Consider the following 25,642-nt stretch of genomic DNA (forward strand, 5'->3'; position numbering starts at 1 on the left):
TTCCATTCCCAGAAATGTTAGCATTAACAGCAAGATAGCAAATAAGTGTGTAGATATCAGCCTTTAAGTTGTGGTTCTGGAAGTTTTTAAGGCTTCTGAAATTCTCAGAGTGAAAAATATTTCACCTGCTGTAGAGTTTATTAGCAATCTTAGCAGGCTACCTGATCTAACAGGAAGTGATCAAAGGCAGATGCTCCTTCTACTTGAGTGCTTGGTTAGTCCTCACTAAAGACAAGCTGGTAAAGAAGGTAAAAGATGCCTATCTGCACATCAGAATGTGTTGTTATGAGCTTGAGACCTATAACCCACACATCAAAATCAGGAAGAAAAATCATACGTTACTGCTGTTTCTCCAAAACCAAGACAGCTACCAATTTAGGATTCTTCATTCTGATCTTTCTTCAGCTCCAGAGATGTTCACAAAATAAACAGCAAAATCAACTCATCAATGCTATATTTAAATAGATTGATTGCATGCTTTCATTTCAGCCACTTGGTAAACCTCATCAGAATAAACAATCAATTCACCCATTCTCTTAAAAAGACATGGCAACAAGTCACATGACAAAACCAACCAATCAACTAATACCATTAATTACAAAAGTTCTTTTATGTGCAAATCCAGTAAAATGTGCATAAAAAGTAAAAATATAAGTACTGTCTGTATAAATTTATTTTGTAGTAAAAATTGTATGTATATATATATATATATATATATATATATATATATATATATATATATATATATATATAAAATTCTTCAATGGTTGCATCTTAAGCAAACCATTAATGGACACCATGGAAATTATATCAGGGTATATGGCAGCATCTAACTTTAACTGGCAACATTACTCCTTTAATTAATTAGTTCTTCCAATCACCACCACTCACTGCAATATTAAGAGTCATACACTTTAAGTCTCAGATATCTTAAAAGCAATGGGTAAGCAAAGCAGACACCCCCAAACAATTAAAAGTCTTATTTAAGGCAGAATGTTCTATGTATCTATTACTTATGTCTCTTGGAACTATAGGAATACTCTTTTGCAATCTATTGGTCTGCCTTCTGCTCATCTTCCTATTGAAGATGCTTGAAATCAAATCTGCCAAATTCATTAGCAGTCTCAAATAGTAAACAATCAGCATGAGAATAGGAAGGACAAATGAAACCAAAGTTTAGTTATGACAGATCAATAAGAAATCATCCAATTTTTGAAATAAAAATGGAAATTTCTGAGTATAAAATTGTAAAATCAAAATTTTGAATTCATGAGTGCAATGAAAGGTAGCACTCTAAATTATTTAGTTATCCAAGAACGTATCTTATCCAAAACCAAGACAGTAGAGCTAATATATGGAATAATAAATCATAAATCATCAATAGAAATTACCAGAAGTCAAGCAGGACATTCCATTATCACTGTGCAGTCAGCTGTTAATCATAGTATGAGATGTCCTAATAATGAGTTGTCAACAAAACCTAAGTCTGCAATGTTATTGCAAGATGTGCGCTCATAGAATAATTCTGACAGAATGTTGAACAGTGAAGTACATAAAATGCTTACTGGTGTGCTGATAATCGGACATTGATGAACTCTCACCTGTCTGTAAACCAATGCTAATATCAGTCAGAAAATATTCTGTCATCAGGAAGTTAGTGAATCTTATGTCAATGACATCAAAATATTGATGAGGTTGGCTGGTCAAATTGAGATACAGTGACTATACATATGTAAGTGTTGAAATATGTGCTTTGAATTGCAGTTGATGTAGATGTAATTCAAAGAACATACATAATGTAGATGATTATTTGTATACTGCATTCATAAATATACAGTATATACCTTTAAAATAAATGGGATGTTTTAATAATATATAAATACCAAGTATATTTCTTTAACAGAATTAGCATTAATGTGTGTTGTTTGTCATTTAATTCCTTACCTTGGCAGTCCGAAGTCTCATGGTGCCATGACTGACCCGTGAAAGCATTTTTAATGAGTTATATCTGATAGTTTGTAATCTTTAGTTAAAGATATAACAGTAGAGTTTTGAGCCCTGCTGTATGTATGTATATATGAGGTTGAAAGATTTATGCTTTTAAAAGTGTTTACTTGTTTTAGACCTAGATCCACTGAGTACGCATACAAGTAAAACAATAACATTTGAAATTTACATAAGCAGGCTTAGCATATATAATAAACAATTTTAGTCTTTGACAGTTACATAATCCATAGAGAGATTTATTTAATTTTGTAAGTGGCGTAATACTAAGTTAAATAACATACAGTGATAACTAGACTAGACAATATATATATATATATATATATATATATATATATATATATATATATATATATATATATATATATATATATATATATATATATATATGTTCATAGGTAGGTACTAGACTATTGGCCCTAGGGCCTATATAAGCCTAGCCAAAAGATACCCTGGCTTTTGCCACCCAAGAAAATTATTTTCCTGTGACACCGTCGAGCAGAGCCATAGAAGTGATCCACGGGGTGAATTTCCTATCTCCCATCCAATCATCAAGATTTTTCTTGAAGAGTGCTAATGAGGAGCTTTGTTTGATATAGATAGGTAGTTTGTTCCAGAGTATGGGAAGTCTCTGGGACAGGAATCTATTCCTCCAGCATGTTCTGTTTATTGTGGTGACAAGGTTTAGGTCCCTAGAGCATGTAGCTCGGAGGAATTGAGATTTCTTTAAGTGGAGCATGTCCAACATCTCTGGATTTGACATAGCTTTGTGTGTTAGGGAGTAAAGCTGCAGTTTTTTGAGGCGGTCTGCGTAGGGTATCTGTTTGAGGCCGGTAATCCTCTTTGTGAGGTATTTCTGCAGCCTTTTCAGTTGTTGTAGATGTCTTGTGAGGTACATACCAAAAGTGGCATTGTACTCTAATGGGTCTAATGAGTGATGAGTAGAGGGGAACAATGACCTCTTTTTTCCTGGATGAAAAACCTTTTGTGGTGAGGAGTTTTGATTATGGCTCCTAGTTTGCAGTCATCTGCGACCTTCGTTAGCCAAAGACCTTCTGTGTTAGCCTGTACTTCAGAGAAGTAGATACCAAATAGGAGATCACCCAGGACTGAACCCTGTGGTACTCCACTTGTCACTGGTCTGAAGTTGGATTTGGAGTCTGCTACTTTCACAGTGTGGGTTCTTTCAGTGAGCCAGTTGGCAACCCATCTTGTGACTTAGGGATTTATACCTAGTTTAGTGAGTTTATCTATAATTCCAGAGTGGGTGATGGTGTCAAAAGCCTTGGTGAGATCTAGATAGGCTGTATGAACCACCTTACCCTCATCTACGGCTTTGGTGACCGCTTCAAAGAAGTCTATCAGGTTTAGGAGACATGATCTGCCTTTTACAAACTCGAACTGGGTGGGGTCCAGAGTTTGAAGATTACCAATGTCATTGTTTATAAGTTCCATGATGATACGTTCCATAGCCTTGCAGACCAGGCTTGTCAGGCTAATGGGGTGGTAGTTTTTGGGGTCCGTGGTGGCTCCCCCTTTGTGGAGTGGGATAACTGTTGCTGTGCACCATTCAGTGGGTGCATAGCCTGAGGTAAGGCTATGATTGAACATGGTACTTAGGTGGGGTGCCAGTTCGTTCTGTAGCTCATATAGAACACAGCCTGGGATGTTGTCAGGTCCCATGGATGCTGTGTTCTTGGCTTTGAAGAGTGTTTTTTTTTATCTGTGCAGCCGTGATTACAGGAACTTTGCATTCTTCCAGTATAGAGATGGGCCCTTTAGGAGATGAGAGGGGGGTAAAGTTAGCACTGAACCTATCTGCCAGGATGCTGGCAATATGAGTTGGTTCTGTATATTTAGTCCCATTGTGCTGTAACTCAGAGCAGATCTGAGTGTTGCCATTGAGATTTTTGACATAGCTATAGAATGCTTTGTGGTTGTCTTTAGAGTCAGTGGCGATTTTGTTTTCGTAACTAGCTTTGGAGGATTTTATGAGGGATCTCAGCTTCTTACTGATGCTGACCAGGGAGTTCCACCAATCATGGGATTTTACTCTTTTTTGCAACCCTTTCTTTCTTCTGTTGTAGAGTTTGTTTATGGCAGGGGACCACCAGATTGGCTTCCTTTTTTTGGAGGATAGCATCTTGGTTCTGTTAGGGATTGCATGATCCATGCACTTGTGTAAGTGCTTATAAAGTGCATTTGTGTAGGATTCAGCAGTCATACCTCTATTGTCCATCAGCATGGGTGTCGTGAAGTTTGCCACTTCTGTCTTAAGAAACGTGAAGTTGACTTTGGAGAATTTTATTATGGTGGTTTCCCTAATAGGGGGGGGGGGTGGAATGTGGATGTCTGGAGTGATTAGCTTGTGGTCGGATCTGACCAACAAGGAATTGACCTCTGGTGTGGAGCACTGGTTGCCCATGTTGGTAATAACCAGGCTTAGGATATTTCTGCCCCTGGTGGGGGTGTGGATAAGTTGATCGAAGGCATTGGAATTTATGAATTCCAGAAAATATAGAGCAGAAGAGTTGGTACGTGAGTAGTTTTCCCAGTTAATGGTGGGGTAGTTGAAATCGCCCATTATTAGAGTGTTAGGTTGTACTCTAATATTTTTCAGTGTATCAAGAAATGAGGAGTGGGAATCCTGGGGCATGGTGGGGGATCTGTAGGAAGCTACAATTTGGATTGCGGTCTTGCCCAGAGTTAGTTGCACTTGGATAATCTCGGATGCATTATGCTGAGCAACTAGCTTGAAGGTGTGGATATCCTTAATGAATATGGACATGCCTCCATCTTTAGTGTTTCGATCCAGGTTAGGTGGACGAAAAGTGTGGTATGAATTATAGCCTGGTAATGCAGGGGTACTCTCTGGAGCCTTGAACCAGGTTTCTGTCACTGCACAGATGTCGATGTTCTCCATTTTAAGGAGTGCCTCGAGTGAGTGCATTTTGAGGTTTAGACGTCTAGCACTGAGTAGCAATACCCTCAGATTCTGCTTGCTTTTACCTGTCATGGTGGTGAATTTGTCATTTGAACCTTGCCTAAAAAAGGCACTGTAGGGGTGACTACAGCCTTAGCCAGTATCCGGAATCCTAGGGGTGACAGGTGCAGGCCATCTCTGGCAAAGCATCGTGGTTTGTCAATCATGTCATCCCAGGCAGACAGATACTGGATCCCCTTAGAATGACACATGAAGCTTAGCCAATTGTTGAAGTTTTCATACATCATATATATGGCTCCTAACAGTTGATTGACAATTCAGAAACTTGAAAGTCATATGGTTGAGACCATATAATCGAGTTTTTGAAAACTCAAAGCTTTTGATTGGAGACTGCCATACAGCAAAGTCAGTATACATAATTTGCGGGCTTAAACCTAAAAAGTAGATGTTTGCGTATTTTTTATTTTTTTGATGCTCGAGTTTTCGGAAACTCAATCAAATGGTCCCGAACGTATGTTAGGTTTATGAGTACTAATGGAGGTGTATGTATTTTCTAGAGAGTAAATTGACAATAGACCTGCATTATTTGATGAACCAGTCAGAGATCTGCCATAAAAAGGTATGTTATTTCTCCAGGAAGAGCCCCACTATGAGAAATAAACCAGCTATGGTTTTCTGGGTAGTCAGTAGTCTGTGAAGTCTAACTCATTTAATTATACACAAGTCTTTTATTTCAAAATTGTGACTTGGCTGCTCAATTTTTCACACACAAGGTGGAATGCATTATGTGGAAAGCACTCTTTGAATTACTCAGTAAGCTTGCATCTATGCATCACAGAGATTTGCCAGATTGGACATGGGTGGAATTTAATTACTTTAATTTTCGATTATTTATGCAGATATTTCCAAGCATGTGTTACACTACTTATGAATTTGACCCAGGTGCATTTAAGCTTCTTAGAGTTTGACTGAATACACCAGGCCTTTTTACTTTTCAGTTGTTTGATCTTTTTAAAAATAAGCACATTTCTATCTTTTCTAAAGGAGTTTTAATTGCAATAATTCTGAAGAACACTGTCTTGGATTTACATACTTTGGGGACTTTTTATACTGTATTTTAAACATCCATTATTTCGAAAAAGTAGCCAATAACTAGCTTAATGTTTTTTTTTTATTTCAGTGGACTCTGAGATTCATTTAAGTCTGGGTTTGTAGCTTATCACAGAGCTGGGGTGTACCACAATCCTCATTCAAGTAGTTAATTATTTTACTGACTTGAGATCAAAGGCCTTTTTTCTATACTGGTCTTTCTTGATCTGTATACTGTGACTGATATGGTTCACCACCTATCACTTTTGGTCCACCTGAGCATCCATTGGTGGGTCTCTGGCTCAGTCCTTGAATAGTCTGATTCACAGTTTTCAGATAATATTCAGAGACTGGCCTCTGTGATTACCTCCTTCTCTGCCCACCCTCTAAGTCTTGTGTCTCATATGGTACTATTCTAGCCCCAGTTCTCATCATCATGTATATCCTTTTACTCAGTGATTTAGCCCACTAGACAGGCTTATACTAGCATAACTAATGACAATTAGCTGAACCTCTTCTCTCTATAGAAGTGTGTCATCTATTCAAACTCTTTTGAAGACTGCTTGCAAGATATGCTTTCCTGGTAGTCAGGTAATGGCCTCAAGTTTAAGTTATCTAAAAATTGTTACTTTGATGTTTCACGCCACTATGAGGGCCTCCACAGTCCATGTCGTGACCACTTGCATTGCTCATAGGAGTGAAAACACATAATATCACAGTGATTCTCAATGACTGGCTGACACTTCATAGGTCCGTAGAAAAGAACAGGGCTAGCTGCCCTTCATGACTAAGTGTCAGCCATCACCTTATCAGCTTGTTAGCAACTGAAGAGTACCTATTTTAACCACCTCTCCCCTTAAGAGGATTTGCAGACCTTGGTTATATCCCATCTGGACTAGTGTAATTTTTTTATATGGGGCTTTAACACATTCAGCTCAATAGTTACTTACTCCAAAACGTGTCAGTAAATTGCATTAAAGGGACCTCTAGGCATAGGGCTATTATTTTTATTCAGCACCCTCTGTACTTGTTATGCATCAAGCACTGAATTTCTTTTAAAGTTATTGTGAAGGTGTTTAACATCCTACACGGTCAGACTTCCAATTATACAAATAAACGTTTGGATTCCTACTGGACTGCACATGTACTCTGTTCTGCTGTCTTTAGGTAAATGGTGATCTCTAGATTTATATTTCAGCCCTCTCGACTCATGACCTCTTCCTTTTGTGCATTTGTATTGCTAAGATTGCTATGATAGCTTAATGAGAGCAATTCTGTGCACTGCTTTAGGATTTATCTCAAGAATTGCCTCTTTCATGGGGTATTCTGAGACTCTTTTTTAAATACTATATGCCTATTTAATCCCTTAGGTTACTTTGGATACTTGCACATCAATATTTATTTGTTTTTTTTTTTTATTTCTGCAAAATGCCTAGCTGGATTTGGGATGCAAATAATGCTTGATTGATAAACTGATTGACTCCCATTCTCAGCATGTTCATACAAATATAGTTTAGTGAAAGATATTCAGTGAATTCTATGTTTTACCAACAGTATTTCATTCAAGCACAGTACAGTCCTTTTTAATTCACCTTTGTCAATATGAAATATAGGCAGGGCATGCCCATGTAACTACTTATCCCAGTGAAACAAACAGAGAAAGGTAAAGAATGCAGAAGATCAAAAATAAGGAGGGGTATTCAGAAACATTCTTTTAAAAAAGGTTGTAGAAAGGTGAAATAAGGTATCCAATAAATAAATTAATAAAAATAAATAAATACATGAAGTGCAGAGATGGAGAGAAAAACTGGATGAGAGGCACTATGATGTCACAAACTGACCATCAGTGTAGGATGAGATGCTGAAATGAAAGGCACTATGATGTCAGAAAGCTACCATCAGTGTAGGATGACATGGTGAAATGGAGGCATTGTGATGTCAGAAAGCTACTGTCAGTGTAGGATGAGATGGTGAAATGAAAGGCACTATGATGCCAGAAAGCTACCATCAGTGTAGGATGAGATGGTGAAATGAAAGGCACTATGACGTCAGAAAGCTACCATCAGTATAGGATGAGATGGTGAAAGGGCATGTGATGTTAAGGTATGGTGTAAGGTACCATCACTTCTCCCCCTTGCACCGCACCATATGTCAAGTATAATATTTCTGATAAACTGCTACTAAGCTGTGTCTTTCCTCAGGAAGTTACCTTTCTACAAGTGGACATTACTTAAACCAAATCACTGCCCTGTATACTGACTGTTTTTGTCAGCATCATTTGTGGAGCCCTCAGCAAGGTATTCAGCTTTGTGCATAAGTACCACTGCTCAGTTAGAGTTCATGTTTGTACATAGGTTCATAGGTGTGTACTAGGCTAATGGCATGGAGCCTTTACAAGCCTAGCCCAAAAAAATTGCCCAGGCACAGTGCCACCCAGTGTTAGTTCACAGTGCCCCTATCCAATAGGACAACTGGAATGATCCCTGGAATGAACTTTCTGTTACCCATCCACTCGTCAAGATTTCTCTTGAAGAGGGCCAGTGAGGTGCTCTTCTTGACATGAATGGGAAGCTAATTCCAGAGCATGGGCAGTCTTTGGGAGATGAACCTGTCCCTCCAGCATGTTCTATTAATTGTGGTAATGAGGTTGTGATCTCTGGAGTGTGTGGCACAGGGGGATTGGGATTTCTTTAAGTGTAGCATTTCAAGTAGGGCTGGGTCAGAAATGGCTTTGTAAGCAGAGCTCACCTCTAAGTAGACGATAAGAGAGTGAGAACAGCTGAAGTTTCTTGAGTCTGTCCATGTAGGACATGTTTCAGGCCTAGGATCCTTTTTGTGAGGTACTTTTGTAGCCTCTCCAGCTGTTGTAGGTGTCTGGTCAGGTACTTGCCAAATGGGGCATTATACTCAATGATTGGTCTAATGAGGGATGAGTAGAAAGGGATGATGACCTCTTTCTTCCTGGATGGGAAACCTTTGGTTATAAAATGTGCCACATAGAAGGACTTTCTGACCACAATGGCAATGTGGTGATCGAAGGTGAGGTGGCTGTCGACCTGAGTGCCCAGATCTCTTATGGCAACTTCAGTGTTCAGTGGGCTCCCATCAACATGGTAATTCGTGGGAACTGATTTTTTTCCAAAGGGGATGATAATGCATTTTTTGGCATTAAGCTTCAGGCCATGGTTCAACACCAGTCATTGGTCTCAGAGAGGCCCTTTTAAAGGATGTCCTGCCTCACTTGGGGAGTTGATAATGACTCAAAACTTGCATTCATCAGTGAGCTTGGTCAGCCAAAGTCCTTCTGTGTTGGTCTGGACTTCTAAGAAGTAGATGCCAAACAGAAGAGGGTCCAAGACCGAGCCCTGTGGAAGTCCACTCATGACTGGTTGATAGTCTGACTTGGAATCTGCAACTTTCACTCTGTGGGTCTTGTCTGTGAGCCAGTTTGCAACCCACCTACTGATACAAGGATTGATGCCTAGTTTGGTGAGTTTATCAATGATATCTGAGTGGGGAATGGTATCAAAGGCCTTAGCCAGGTCAAGGTAGGCTGTAAACACTGCCTTTCCCTCATCCACAGCCTTGGTGACTGCCTCGAAGAAGTCAACCAGGTTCAGCAGCCAGGATCTCCCCTTGACAAAGGCAAACTGTGTGAGGTCAAGAGTTTGAAGATTGCCTATATCTTTGTTAAGCAGGTCTATGATGATGTGCTCCATAGCGTTGCATACCAGACTCATCAGGTTAATAGGGTGATAGTTCCCAGGGTCTGTAGCTGTTCCCCTTTTATGGAGCGGGATGACTGTAGCAGTGCGCCTTTCGTTAGAGACATAGTCTGAGGTAAGGCTGTGACTGAACAGGGCAAACAGATGTGGGGCCAGTTCATTTTGTAGCTCATGTAGGATGCAGCCAGGGATATTATCAGGTTCCATGGGCGCTGTATTCTTGGATTTGGACAATGCAGCTTTTACCTGTGCCACAGAAATGGTGGTTACCAGGCTTTCTTCTGGTATTGTGATAGGGCCGTTGGGGGCATGTAAAGCTGGCACTGAATCTGTCAGCCAGTATGTTGGCTATATCTGTTGGCTCAGTATAGGAGGTGCCATTGTGCAATAATTCAGAGCAAATCTGGGTATTGCCTTTGAGGTTTTTGATTTGATAAGGGATCTCAGCTTTTTGTTGAGACTGATAATGGAGGTTTTCCAGTCTTGTAACTTCATTTTTTTCTGCAACAGTTTCTTCCTTCTCTTGTAGAGATTATTGATGGTGGGGACCACTAGATTGACATCCTTTTTTGGAGGAGAATGTCTTAGTTCTATTTGGTATGGCAAGGTCCATGCATTTGTGTACATGCTTGTACAGAGCATTGGTGTATGATTTGGCAGTCATGCAGCTATTTTCAATTGGCATGGGTGCTGAGAAGTTAGTCACCTCTGTTTAGAGAAGTTTTTCAGGGTGGTTACCTTAGTGGGGGGTTAGGTGAAATGGAAATTTCCATGGTGATCAGTTTGTGGTCAGATTTAACCAGGGACGAATTGACTATAGGTGTGGAGCAGCCATCTCCCATGTTGGTGATAACTAGGTTGAGGATGTTGCTTCCTCTAGTGGGGGTCAGAATGAGCTGGTCCAGGGTACTGGAACTGATAAATTCCAGAAAGCGTTGGGCCTGTGCATTGGTACTTAAATAGTTTCCCCAGTTGATGGAAGGGTAGTTGAAGTCACCCAGCATGAGAGTATTGGGTTGGACCTTGATAGATTCCAGGGTGCTTAGGAACTTGGAGTGAGAGTCTAGGGACATGTTTGGGGTTCTGTAGCAGGCTATGACTTGTATCACTGTCTTACCTAGTGTTAGTTGTACCTGAAGTATCTCGGATTCATTGTTCTGGGCTACCAGTCTAGAGATGTGTGCATCCTTTAAAAATATGGAGACACCACCGCCTTTGGAGTTTCCGGACATATTCTGGGGTCGAAAGGTATGGAATGAGTTGTAGCCTTGGAGTGCAGGGGTGCTTTCTCCCTCTTTAAACCAGGTTTCTGTTACAGCACAGATGTCGACATTCTCCATTTTGAGGAGAGCTTCGAGCGAGTGCATCTTGAGATTTAGACTTCTAGCATTGAACAGCATGATCCTCAGATTGCATTTGTTTGTAGCGGTTATAGTGGAATTTTACTCTTTGGAACACTGCCTAAAAAAGGCACTATACTGGTGACAAAAGCCTTAGCCAGTACCCAGAATTCCAGGGGTGACAGATGTATGCTGTCTCTGCCAAAGCATTGAGGTCTGTCGATCATTTCTTCCCAGAAAGACAGATACCGGATCCCCTTAGAATGACACCAGAAACTTAGCCAATTGTTGAAGTCAATCATTTTCTGCTCACACTGTGGTATCATTCTGGGTGATGGTAGAATACTGCTAAGGGCTACGGTCATACCTGCCTGAGCCACATAATCCAGGAGTTCCATCACATCTCTTTTCATGTAGTCCAGGGAGGTACGTCTCAGGTCATTCACACCCACATGGACAATGACTGAGTCATATTTGTACTTGTTGTGGAGTGACCTGAGTGCATGTGTTATGTGGCGGATCCTGGCACCTGACAGACAACTGACTATCACCTTCTCCTTGTTCAGCATAGTGAGTGGGACATCAGTGTGCCTCACAATTGAGTCTCCTCTGATTAGTACATTGGGCAAAGTGTTTTGCCTTAAGGACTTGGGTTGATGGGCACACTGTGGTGGTGAGCTAGATGTTCCGGGGTTGGTGTTGCGTTGTTGTGGTCGAGTGCGTTTCTGTCTCGGGAGTCTCTGTTGTTTGGGTAATTTTTTTATTGAGATCCTCTGTGAAGGTGGGTGTATGGTTTGTGTTTCTATGTGTGGGTTGTGATGGTTGGTGTTTTGGGGGGCTGTGTATTCTATGTAGTGAGTTTCAGGTGTTGACCTTCTCCTCTTGACCAGCCAGTCCGGTCTTGGTTGGAGCATGCGCTGCTTCCAATTTGGTGATATAAGTGTATCTCTCATAGTTATGAGTGTTGGGAGGTAAGAGGAGAGGGTTGTCTGTGTACCTTAGACAGTTGCCACACTGCTTCAGAATGCCCAAGTGCACCAGGTTAGCAGGAGAAAGCACAGGAACTTGCCCTACAATCATACCAGGAGGGGTGGTCATAAGTAATAAGTACTGGTACTGTTACTGCGTAGGAACAGCTAGTGCTGATAGCAACTAAGTATGCTACAAAAGCCTGTTAAAGTGCTAGCCAATTAAGCTAATTGAAGTGCAAGAAGTAAAAGAACAAGCACATTCTAAGGGGAAAATTGAAGGGCAGTTTTTCTGGCACCAGTAATAGTTTACCTCAGCTGAGCGCCACGGCACGGTGCACAAACATGGGCTTTTAAACCCGAAAGTTGAAAGGGATGATAAAAATGCCCAAACAGCCAATAAACTACAATTTCCGGTCCAGAAACCACTCCTCTTATGGTAGATAGGCTACCTACTGCTTACCACTCCCACTGATAAACTAGAAGGCTGCCCTCCAACACAGAAAGGTCTGAGAGGCTCAGAAACCTACAAAATAGTCCCAGATACAGCAAATCTGTATCTGGACTAGACTAGTTACAGGAAAGTTGGGAAACTAGCTTAGAACTTTTTTTTTTTTTGTGTTATATGTTTATAAATTCTGCTACTTATGTATTCGTATTCTTATTTACCTCTGGGTCATTGTTACAAATGATCCAAAATGGCTCAACCCACCTGGCCATTTACAAAATAAATGAAAGAGACCATGCTCTATGACATACAGGGATGAAGTCCTGGTTGTTACCCCCCATGACCTGGGACTGATTATCAATTTGGGTATGGAAGAAACCAATGAGGGATGGTTGAAATATGGAGCTGATGCCTTCTTACCTATCCAGAGGGCTTATATGGCAGTCTGGTCTGTCATATTTGGCTGCCTTTGGGTAAACAGGAATGAGAGGGTATGAAGCAAAAATCCTGATGGCTGCCTTGATGATGCCCCCTTCTTGGACAACAGAGGTCACTGAGGGGGAATGTAAGTTTAACAGACAAATGGCTAATTAAAAAAAATGAATAAGTAAGTGCGTGTGTGAACATGCGTGCTCGTTCACAAACACAAACACAAAATATACAGATATATGTACTCACAGGATGGCACAGTGGATAGCATTGTCACCTCACAGCAAGAGGTTCCTTGGTTCGATTCTTGGCTGGGGTGCCTTCTCTGCAGAGTCTGCATGTCCTCCCTGTGTTTGTGTGGGTTCCTTCTGGGTGCTTTGGTTTCCTCTCACGTTCCAAAGACATGCAGTAAGTGGACTGGACACTCTAAATTGGCCATAGGTGTGTGTGTGTGTGTGTGTGTGTGCATGCGAGTATGTGGTGTGGAAAAACTACTGTGGCAGGGCTAACCACCCAGCAGCAGCAGCAGTATAAACCTTGGTTCTAGATGATTGTTGTTGTTGTTGAAGTGACACCCTGACCCCATGTGCAAAAATGGAAAAGCACATGTGATGTATGGATAGATATACATGCACACACACACACACACACACACACACACACACACACACACACACACACACACACACACACACTGTTTTACTTCTGTCAGGCAGTATGCTTTTCCAATTATATTGCAGTCTGTATTTAATGTTATACACCTGATTCACTTAAATGCGTGTTTACTCCCTTTTAACTATACCTCTGTCACATGCCCAGTACAATTAACACCTTAACTTGCACTTTTTGGGGTCATATCCAAAACTGGTCTGTAAGGATGAGTCCACTCACCAGATCAATTAAATATTAAATAAATAAAATAGTTCACATCAGAAAATCTCAACAAGACCTACATTTGCTGGAGAATGTGTGTGTCCAAGTACATGTTATTGAAGCAGAGCAAGCAAGGCATTTCCAAGTGCACAGCTGAACAAAAGGCATGAATAATATTGCCACACACTCACTTATCTCTTAAGACTTACATAACTGGTGTGTGTCATTTTATATGAAACAGAATCATTGAAAGCTGTTAACAGTCTTTTTCATTGTAGCATTTTTTCAATGAATCATAAAGCAAGAATGCATACCCAACAGGGTGATGGAGTACAGATATAATTTACGGTATAAACTGGGGTGGAGATTATGTTAAGACAAAGAAAAATGATGCTGCAGATGAACTTTTCAAAGCTTGTTATGTTAGACTTTCTCAGACTGAAGGTGATATATTTCTTTAGCTGTCTAGAAGGTTTCAATAAATCAACAGTTCATTATAGAAATAGACTATAGTTCAGGATCCAGGTTCCACGGTCATTTAAGTATGTAAAAAAATGCAACATAAATTTTGACTGAAAATTGGATTTTAATGTAGCCTAGTGCAATAAAATGGTCATCTGTAGTGATCTCACTAACACGGAAACCGGCCAGATGATGCGAGGTTTCTGGCATAGGGTGTCAGTAGGCTTCAATTTTCTCACAAAAAGAAAGCTCCATGCTTAAAGCAGAAATGACTGACAGCCCACTAAGAGTAGTAAAGCTAAAGTTTATAATCACACTGACCTTCTTTTTTTCATTTTCGGGGGACAGGGAGATAAAGGTACAATGCAACTAAGGATAAGGAATATTTGGGACAAACGATTCAATTGTTTATTACATTTTTCTTCTCATTTTCGCACTTGCCTCTTTCTTGTCATAGTTAAGTACTAGGCTAGCTGCCCTTGTGGACCATTTTAAGCCTAGTCATGCCCCTCAAAGGTGAGAATCAAACTCTGTACCTTGTGTCTGTGCAGTAAACACCTTAACTATTACGCCAGCATGAGATTTTTCTAGAATCTTTTTGAAGATTATTATAAACTGTCTGTTCTCTCTCAGTTCTGTTGCATCCCTAGTGTAGTTGAAGGCTTCCCACCTCCTCGTCCAGAATAAATTATACATATCTGCACTATAGTTAAGATGTGTGGCTTCTAAGGGATGTAAAACAGTTGGTCTTTTCTTGCTAGAAGATTTTTTGGGGGGGTGTCACTTTCACTCTTCCCCTTCAGATCCTTTCAATTAACTCTTCCTCTCAAATGGAGCTGGAGATTGAGACATTACTATAGCAAATAGGAAGGGAATATTTCAATATATGCAAGGGGCATTGAGACTGGGTTGGTAATAACTCTCCATCATTAAAAGTCTACAGTTGTCACTTATGGGCATTACAAACATTCTTACCTGCATAAGACCCAAAGCATCTGCTTTGACCCCAACACACTTGTTTTAAATTAAGCAGCATGTAGGTAGCCACAGCATCACCACTCAGTCTCCACTGGATGGGTTTGTGCTCCCCCAAGGAAAGGAAGTTGACACTGGTGTCTTATTCCTTCCTCCCCCATACCAATGCCACCGCAACACCCACTCTCAGGACAATAGTAGCACACTGAGACACTTTCTCAGTGTAACAATGGGCTGGCTTTGGAAGAAGATTCTAGATGCTTCTATCACAAGATCTCCAAAGCTAGTGCTAGCAGAACTTGAGATGTTCTACCCAATGATTTATGGAATTCTGGAACAGAATTTTTAAAGGTTCTTCAAAGCCCACTTAGGTTTACATAACAAAAAGGCCTGTCTCAGCACCACCAAGGAAAGGGCTCATGGTAGAATAAGGGCACATTTGCTCTAGAATTTACTACACAGCCTAGCACTGAATACTGATAAAAGGTCACCAGTAGAAACCCAACCACCACATCTGCCACAACAGTGTACCTGCTTGAGGGTAGACCTCACGTACCACCAAAGAAGACCCCACAAAGTTGTCAGTTGCCAAACAAATGTATGTTGTAGCAGAATACCACACATATAGTGACCTCTGCAATACAAATGCTTTACCATAGAGGTTATGGCATTCCACACAGATAAGGGCAGCAGTTAAGTCCCACCATTATTTACTTTACTTTGAGGGATTATATCTATAGCACAAATTATTATATACAGATTTAGCACTTGTTTTTGGTACAACATACTTGGGATACTGTCTTACTCCCCAAATCCCACAGTCATCACTCACTCTGACTACTTGTATTGCTCTAATCTATATCTTATCACCTTCATGCTGGAATTAACTATCATATTACTGAAGTGTGGCAGGATGCTGGAATTAGAATTAAACTAAGATATTAAGAGGTTCTGTGTTTTATCCTTGGTCCATGTGTGCAGCTTTTTCATCAGCTGCCACTCTGCAGGTTCACTTTCTGTGCTAAGTGGTGTCTCCTGCATGTAGCCACATTATTTTGGTCAGAACTGTATCTTACGATTCTGCTGTCCTTGGCTCAAAAGCTGTTATCCACTCCTGCAACTGTGGCAAGATGCTTGCTAAAACTGTAATGAACACCTAGCTAAAATTATTACCACAAGTTCACTTCACATATCAGACACTTATGCACTTCAGCTGAGCCATAATGCAGTATCATCATTCATTTCCGAAGCTGAGATATCTTTGTAGATTCATAAAACAGTAATCATCGAGGGTACTGCACTCCCACACCACTGGTACCTGCTGAGCGTGCCCACTGATAGCTTGTGTCTCCTTCCCTCTACCCTAGTTATGGCTCTGGTGGCTGGGTCTCTACCAATGGCCTTACACTGCTAGTACACCTATTACAATTCTCTAGTGACAATGAAAGTAGAAAGCATAGCTTGCACAAATATGAAGCTGAAACCATATAGTTCCTTACTCCTCATGTTACACATACTCAAATGTACTGTATTTAACAGTACAAAATTAAATATTTTTGAGAAACTCACAGTTTTACACACTTTCATCAACATTATAAGCTGTGATGAAACTTTATTTAATGGAAAGCTATATGTCATGCTGGTCCATGTACTCTTTATTATACTGATATAATAGGGATATACTGGGATATGCATGTCCTTTGCTAGCAGGTTCTAAAGTAAAATGTGAATTTTTCATTTTAGCATAGCTACATACATGATGAAGCATCTTGTAATGGTTCTAGGTAAAGCTGGTTACACACACACACACACACACACACACACACACACACACACACACACACACACACACACACACACACACACACACACACACACACACACTTCCAAATAAAATCATTTGTCATTTCTACAAATTTTGCAAAAACACTGGAGCTACCAAAGTAAGCAACATATGAGAGGACAAATAACCTGACTCTGTGGTGCACAGGAATGGATCCTTTAACATGACACAGGTGGCTGGGGGGTTTGGCACTAGGATCCAAGCAGTAAGGGAAAGGGAATGGGGTGGGTGGTAATAGGCATTCAGGACCACATACAGAAGTGCGAGTGGTTGAGAACTGGGAAAACACTTCCTGTGCTTGAGGAGAGGGTTATGATTGCTTGCTTGCTTGCTGGCAACATGTCTTGCAGATGTGAGGGATGACTGTTTCAGAGAGAGCTAGCCCACTACATGTCCTCATATGGCTCAGCAAGTGTCAGGCATTGACAGGGACCATAGGGATGAAAAAAAAAACCCATTAAATCCCCACTAATGTCTGCCTATAGGATGGCCCCCTCCTGGCTGAGGCTCATCTAGCTGTTGGGGATTGGTCAGAAGAGGGCTGATGGCTGATAGTGGTGCAAAGAGCTGAAAAAAACAGACACAAGAAATAGTAGGAGTGCAATAATTTGTTTATGGTGTATTCTGTCTGTCAAGCATTCCTAGGTTTTACCATCCAAATGTTCTTCTAAAAAGCATTGATTTCTTTATTTTATATATTAACCAGAAATGGTCAACTAAGCCTGGAACCCATTTACATGGCAGACCTGTAGTGAATCACTGATACAGTTCAAAGTGATATTACAGCCCACAGAAAATATGAAAAGCATAGTGCAAATACATATACATATACAGTACTGAAGTAAACCAAACTGGCATTGTAAAAATCAAATACAACATTTGCAGTCATTAACCAAATGCAGAATGCATAGATGCAAAAGATCAAACATCGAATAAGGAATTACTAATCAGGGCAAAGGTTTTAAATGATCTGACACAGGTACAATAGAGTACAGGAGGTGGGTATAGAAGTTCTGTGTATAAAGGCAGGTAGATCTATGTATAAAGGCAGGTCAAGTTCATGTAGTGTACTTCATATATAAGCACAGTGCAAATGGTGTGTATGAATACATGTAAGGTATGGGTAGTGTGTATAGAATCTAGCCTAGGTACAGTCCAGCTAGTGAGCATAAGTACAGCCATGTTACAGGTTGTGTGTGCAGTATCTAGGTACAGTCCCAGTAGTGTGCACAAATACAGGTAAGGTACAGGTAGTGGGTATAGTCTATAGGTACAGTCCAGTTAGTGTACATAGGTACAGGCATGTTACAGGTTATGTGCACAGTATCTAGGTGCAATACAGGTAGTGTACATAAATACAGGTAAGGTACAGGTAGTATGTATATTATATAGGTAGACTGCATGTAATATATATATATATATATAGCATATAGGTATTACACAAGTAATGTAAATGAATAAAGGTTCAGTACAGATAGTGTCAATAGAATATGGATGCAGTACAGGCTGTGTAGATAAATATAGATAGAATGCAGGTAGCATGGATAGCGTATAGGTAAAGTACAGGTAGTACATATAAATACAGGTATAGTAAGGACAATATGTTTAGTATACAGGTATAGTGCAAGTAGTGTGCATAAATTAAGGTACTGTACATATAGCATACAGATGCAGTACAGGCAGTTTATATAAATGTATCTGCAATACAGCTTGTATGTACAGCATATGCTTCATGCTGGTAGTGTGCATAAATGCAGGCACAGTACAGGCACTGTGTATGCCATATAGGTACAGTAAAGTCAGTGTGCTGGAATACAGGTTGTGTGTGGTATACAGGTACAGTGCAGGTAGAATTTTATAGTACCATTAGTATGTACAGCATATACATGCAGTACAAGTAGTATGCATATGTAGCATATGTATATCAGTTAGTATGTATGTAGGTATACCATAAGAGACATGGACAAATCACATGCAGCTATAAGGCAAGTTATGTGTTTAAATGCATGTAGTATACAGGCAGTGTATAACATGTAGCTACAGTACAGAGAATGTGTATAAATACATGTAGGGTACAGTCAGTACATATAGCATGTAGATACAGTACAGACATGTATAAATACATGTAGTGTACAGACAGTGTATATAGCATGTAGATATAGTACAATGTTTAGAAATACATGTAGTTCATAGGTTCATAGATTCATACTAGGCTATCTGCCCTAGGGCATTTATAAGCCTAGCCAGAGTGTGTGTGGCTTTTGCCACACCTTGGAATGAGAATACTATGCCTATTTAGGGTTTAGTTTACTTTGCCTCTGTCTAGTAGTGACACAGAGATGACCCCCGGGGTAAACCTACGATCTCCCATCCACTCGTCAAGATTTCTCTTGAAGAGAGTCAGTGAGGGGCTCTGCCTAACATGGACTGTGATTCTGTTCCAGAGTGTAGGGAGCCTCTTGGTTATGAATCTGTCTCTCCAGCACATCCTATTTATTTCTGTGTTGAGGTTCAAATCTCTTGCTCTCATGGCTCTGGTGGATTTGGATTTTCTGAGGTGGAATATGTCCATTAATTCCAGATTTTCTGTGGCAATAGGTGTAAATGTAGGGCTACCATACACACAATCATGGGTTCTAATACTGGAAATTCCAGATATTTTTGGGTGGGAGGTTGGCATAATGGTTAAGGTGTTTACCTTGCAAACATAAGGTGCAGGGTTTGATTCTCACATGGGGTTATTGGCTAAGCTGAAAATGGCCCACAAGGGCAGTTAGCTTAGTACTAATCTATGAACCTATGAACCTAAGCCTTGTACGTCAGGCATAGAACGCCTCTGAGTAGGCGGTATGCAACTGAATAGAGCTGGAGTTTCTTCAGCCGGGCAGCATATGACATATGTTTGAGACCCTTGATCCTCTTGGTGACGTACTTTTGGGGTCTTTCTAACTGCTGAAGGTGTCGGGAAAGGTACATCCCAAATGGGGCATTGTACTCAATTATGGGCCTGATAAGGGAAGAGTATAGGGGCACAATGACCTCTCTTGATCTAGATGTGTATCCTTTCATGATAAGGTGGGTAATATAGAAGGTCTTCCTAACCACCTTGGTAATGTGAGTGTCAAAAGAGAGGTTACTGTCAACTTGGGTCCCTAGGTCCCTGATTACTTCTTCCGTACTTAATGGATTACCACCTATGTGGTAATTTGTGGGTACTTTGTTTTTCCCAAAGGGCATGACTATGCATTTTTTGGGGTTCAGTTTAAGGCCATGGCTCTGGCACCAGTTATCCATTTCTATGAGGCCTTTCTGAAGGATGCTTGTGTCCACTGGAGTATCAATTATGGTGCCCAGTTTGCAGTCATCTGTGAACTTTGTCAGCCACAATCCTCCTATGTTTGCTTGCACCTCGGAAAAATAAATGCCGAACAAGAGGGGTTCCAGGACCGAGCCCTGTGTGACACTGCTTGTGACTGGCTTAGAGCCTGACATGGCTCCAGCAATTCTGACCTTGTAGGTTCTGTCCTTGAGCCAGTTTGCAACCCATCTTATGACATATGGGTTTACATTTAAGCTGGTGAGCTTGTCTATGATGCCCGAGTGGGGTATTGTGTCGAAGGCTTTTGCAAGATCAAGGTAGGCTGTGTGAACTGCCTTACCCTCATCAATGGCCTTAGTGACTGTTTCAAAAAAGTCGACCAGGTTCAAAAGGCAGGATCTGCCCTTGACAAAGCCGAATTGGGTAGGATCCAGTGTCTGTAGGTCCCCAACGTCTTTGTTTATGAGTTCCATAATGACCCTCTCCATAGCTTTGCAGACCAGGCTCGTCAAGTTATGGGGCGGTAATTTCCAGGATCTGTAAAAGCACCTCCTTTGTGGAGTGGGACCACTGTTGCTATACGCCATTCTTTGGGTATGTATCCTGTAGTAAGGCTAAGATTAAACAGCAGCCTTATGTGTGGGCTTAGTTCCTCTTGGAGTTCATGTAGCATGCAACCCGGGACACCGTCTGGTCCCATTGATGCTGTGTTTTTAGCTTTGGAGAGGGCGGCTCTCACCTGGGCATCTGAGATGTCAGGGAGGCTACACTCTGCTGGGATAGATATTTCTCCTTTTGGGGGGGAGGGGGGGATTTGCACTGAAACCTGTCTGCCAGTATGTTGGCAATGTCTGTGGGTTCAGTGTATTTTTTTATCATTTTGGACTAACTCTGAGTGTACAGACATTGTATATAGCATGTAGATAGAGTACAGAAAATGTGTATAAATACATGTAGAGTACAGGCAGTGCATATAGCATGAAGATACAGTACATACATGTGGTGTACAGGAGGTGTATATAGCATGTTGGTATAGTACAGACAATGTGTATAAAAACATGTGGTGTACAGGCAGTGTATATAGCATGTAGGTGCAGTACAGACAATGTGCATAAATACATGTAGTGTACAGACAATGTATATAACATGTAGATGCAGTACAATGCTCATAAATACATGCAGTGTGCAGTTAGTGGATATAGCATGTAGATATAGTACAGACAATGTGTATAAATACATGTAGTGTACAGACAGTGTATATAGCATGTTGATACAGTATAGACAATGTGTACAAATGTATGAAGTGTACAGGCAGTGCATACAGCATGCAGATGCAGTACAGACAATGTGTATAAATACATGTAGTGTACAGGCAGTGTATATAGCATGTAGGGACAGTACAGACAATGTGTTTAAATAAATGTAGTGTACAGGCAGAGACTATAGCATGTAGATACAGTACAGATAATGTGTATAAATACATGTAGTGTACAGACAGTGTATATAGCATGTAGGTACAGTACAGACAATGTGCATAAATACATGTAGTGTACAGACAGTGTATATAACATGTAGATACAGTACAATGTTCATAAATATATGCAGTGTACAGGCAGTGCATGTAGCATGTAGATATAATGCAGACGGGTTCCTATCACATGATCAAAGTTTAGAAACTTCAAACACAGCAATATTTAACTTGTTTGTTCGAAGTTTTAAAACTTCGAACACGGAAAAAAAATAAAAAACAACATGCAACAGTAAAGTAACTGCTGCAAGCAGTGGGGCAAGCCCCCCTGCACCCCTCCACATGGGGAAATATTCCCTTTCCGCACTATAGTGCAGTCTCGGAGTTGGTATATTTAAAGAGCGGGGACGTGGTTGCTTGCAAGGGTTTGTTTTACTTGTAAGTTTTTTTTTTGACGTGCTCAAACTTCTGCAAGTTCCACTATATGGTGTCAACCATATAGGGTTCGAACTTGTTGAAGTTCGATCACATAATAGGAACCCTAGTACAGACAATGTGTATAAATACATGTAGTGTACAGACAGTGTATATAGCATGTAGATACAGTATAGACAATGTGTACAAATGCGTGAAGTGTGCAGGCAGTGCATACAGCATGTAGATGCAGTACAGACAATGTGTATAAATACATACAGTGTACAGGCAGTGTATATAGCATGTAGGTGCAGTGCAGACAATGTGTTTAAATAAATGTAGTGCACAGGCAGTGACTATAGCATGTAGATACAGTACAGATAATATGTATAAATACATGTAATGTACAGGCAGTGTATATAGCATGTAGACACAGTACAGACAATGTGTTTAAATACATGTAGTGTACAGGCATTGAATATAGCATGTAAAAACAGTACAGACAATGTGTTTAAATACAAGTAGTGCACAGGTAGTTATATAGCATGTAGATACAGTACAGACAATGTGCAAAAATACATTTAATGTACAGGCAGTGTACAGCATGTAGATACAGTACAGACAATATGTATAAATACATATATTATACAAGCAGTGTATATAGCATGCAGATACAGTAGAGACAATGTGTATAAATGCATGAAGTGTATAAGCAGTGTATATAGCATGTAGATACAGTACAGACAATGTGTATAAATATATGTAGTGTACAGGCAGTGTATAAATCATGTAGATACAGTATAGACATAGTGTATAAATACATGTAGTGTACAGGCAGTGTATATAGGATATAGATACAGTACAGACAATATGTATAAATACATGCAGTGTACGGGCAGTGTATATAGCATGTAGACAGTGCAGACAATGTGCATAAATACATTTAGTGAACATGCATTGTATAGCATGTAGATACAGTACAGACAATGCACATAAATGCATGTAGTATACAGGCAATGTATATAACATGTAGGTACAGTATAATGTGTATAAATATATGTAGTGTACAGGCAGTGCATACAGCATGTATATACAGTACAAACAGTGTGTATAAATACATGTAGTGTACAGGCAGTGCATACAGCATGTAGATACAGTACAGACTATGATTATAAATACATGTAGTGTACAGACAGTGCACATAGCATGTAGATACAGTACAGGCAATGTGTATAAATACAGGTACAGTACAGGAAGTGTGTATAGTGTATAAGTACTGGGTATGCCAAGCAGTGGTCTAATATTGTATAGAATGCTTTCTCACTAATCAGGGCACTAAATAATTTAAATGTGTTACAGTCGAGGTTCTTGAATTCCTGAATTACAAGAAATGTGTGGCTTACCCTTCAGGCTAAGGCTTTCTGCAGTTATTTATTTTACTAGTTTGTAATATTCCTCCCTGCCAATAGTCTTACATAAATAAGAGGGAGGTGCTATGGTTATAGTCTTAGTGGTACAACTGATGATAACTACTAAAAAACAGCATAGCAACGTCATTTTGTTTAGCAACAATCTTGCTTTGATTATTAAAGGAAAGCTTTCTGTCAGATGACTTTCATATTGCAGAGCTGGAATCCAAAAACAGATTACTATGTGCTGTATATAGTATAAACATACAGATTATTGCTATGCAATTCACCCAATAAGTGGACATGTTATGTCCTGATGAAAGGTTTATCCTAAGAATTACTAAGTCTACGACTTCAGCAAAAGAATTTTAATAGATCAAAAAAAGGTTAAAAAGTAAATCATCTTTAATATGTGTTGTCCATGCCCATAATGGCACACATTTGGAACCTGTTATGACTACATCCCTTATATGTAACTAAAAAGGTAATATTTTCATTAGTAGGGACTCATTGGTTAGGAAGACAAATTGTGTCTTTACTAGGCATGAAACTCAAAAAACAGACTGTGCTATATCTTGCTGTAGCTAGAATTGCAGCATCTATAGTACTATTAGTTATCTGTCAGGGACTATATGTTTAGTTATTGAAATGTAAAAGCATGAAAGCATAGGCTATTGACTTTGTCACTACAAAAAAATCAACATACTGAAAAAGCCACAACACTGAAAAAAATAACAAAATGAAAACATGCAGTTTCTTTTTGAGATCCCTTAATCCAAACCCTGCTACTATATTCAGACATACTTCACTCAACTGCACCATCTTACTAATGCAAGCTAACCCTAATCTTAATACTAACCTTAGTACTAACCTCACACCTGTCTTTAGAAAAACGCTTTCTGTAACATCAATACACAAGACACTCAGACACATGTCATAAACAGCAATGTACACATATACAGCACAAGCTCTACCCCTCTACCTATCACTTACTCTAACCCTAACCCACTCCAACACCCAGTACTGGTAAAGACAAACGTTTTGGTATTAAAATCCCAAACACAGACACTTAACTTGAACTTTCTTGTTTTGACATCTGTAGCACTTGATAATGAGTGCTCTTGAAAAATTTACTAAGTCATTCACTCTTGTACTGATAGTTTGACAGAGTGAACGTTACCCTTGTCAGGATATAGAACTGTGTTTGTGCGTTTAGCTATAAATAACATTAAAAAGTAAATACTTCAGGAAATATAGTCAGAAATAGTTGTCTTTACAGATGCATTGTTAGAAACCAAAGTATAATCCACTGACAGGAAACTGGGCCAAATTCATACAAAAAATAAGCTCGATGAAATTGTGGCTGATATTACTTTCATAGCTTATTAGCAGAGAGCAAGGCACCTTGCAATCCTCCACACCTATAAACTCCACAGTTGTATAACAAAGTGGAAAAGAGAAACATTCTGATAGAATGGAAACATAGCTCATATAACTAATATAACTGTGATCTTGCAGTACAGATAATAACTGAAAAAAAAAACATCCTGGGACTTGTAGATTTGAGAAGTTTAGATTTAGATTACATTCCTGACATTATCATTTAGTGACTGCAAATCTTTCCATTTCTTGCAAACTAATATGACATTCATGTTATTCATTTATTGAGTTAAGCCCGTTCCCAAGGATGACATCATTACTTCAAAACAAAATTAAGACATTTAGCAACTGGTTAAGATTTTTGTGTTTAAAATAAGTGATCTAGTGCCTCAGTATCTCAACTACTGGAAAGTCAATGTGATGATTCCAGTTATTTAATGAACTGCATCCGTCATATAATAAAGTGAACATGATGAATAATGCTTTAATACCTGTAATGTGTCTTTTTGACTTTCTAATGAACCATGTAGACCTGAGCTAAAAACGGAATAT

The sequence above is a fragment of the Protopterus annectens genome, chromosome 9.part0, assembly GCF_019279795.1.
Source record: "Protopterus annectens isolate FY-2018-M chromosome 9.part0, PAN1.0, whole genome shotgun sequence".
Classification (NCBI taxonomy): domain Eukaryota; kingdom Metazoa; phylum Chordata; order Ceratodontiformes; family Protopteridae; genus Protopterus; species Protopterus annectens.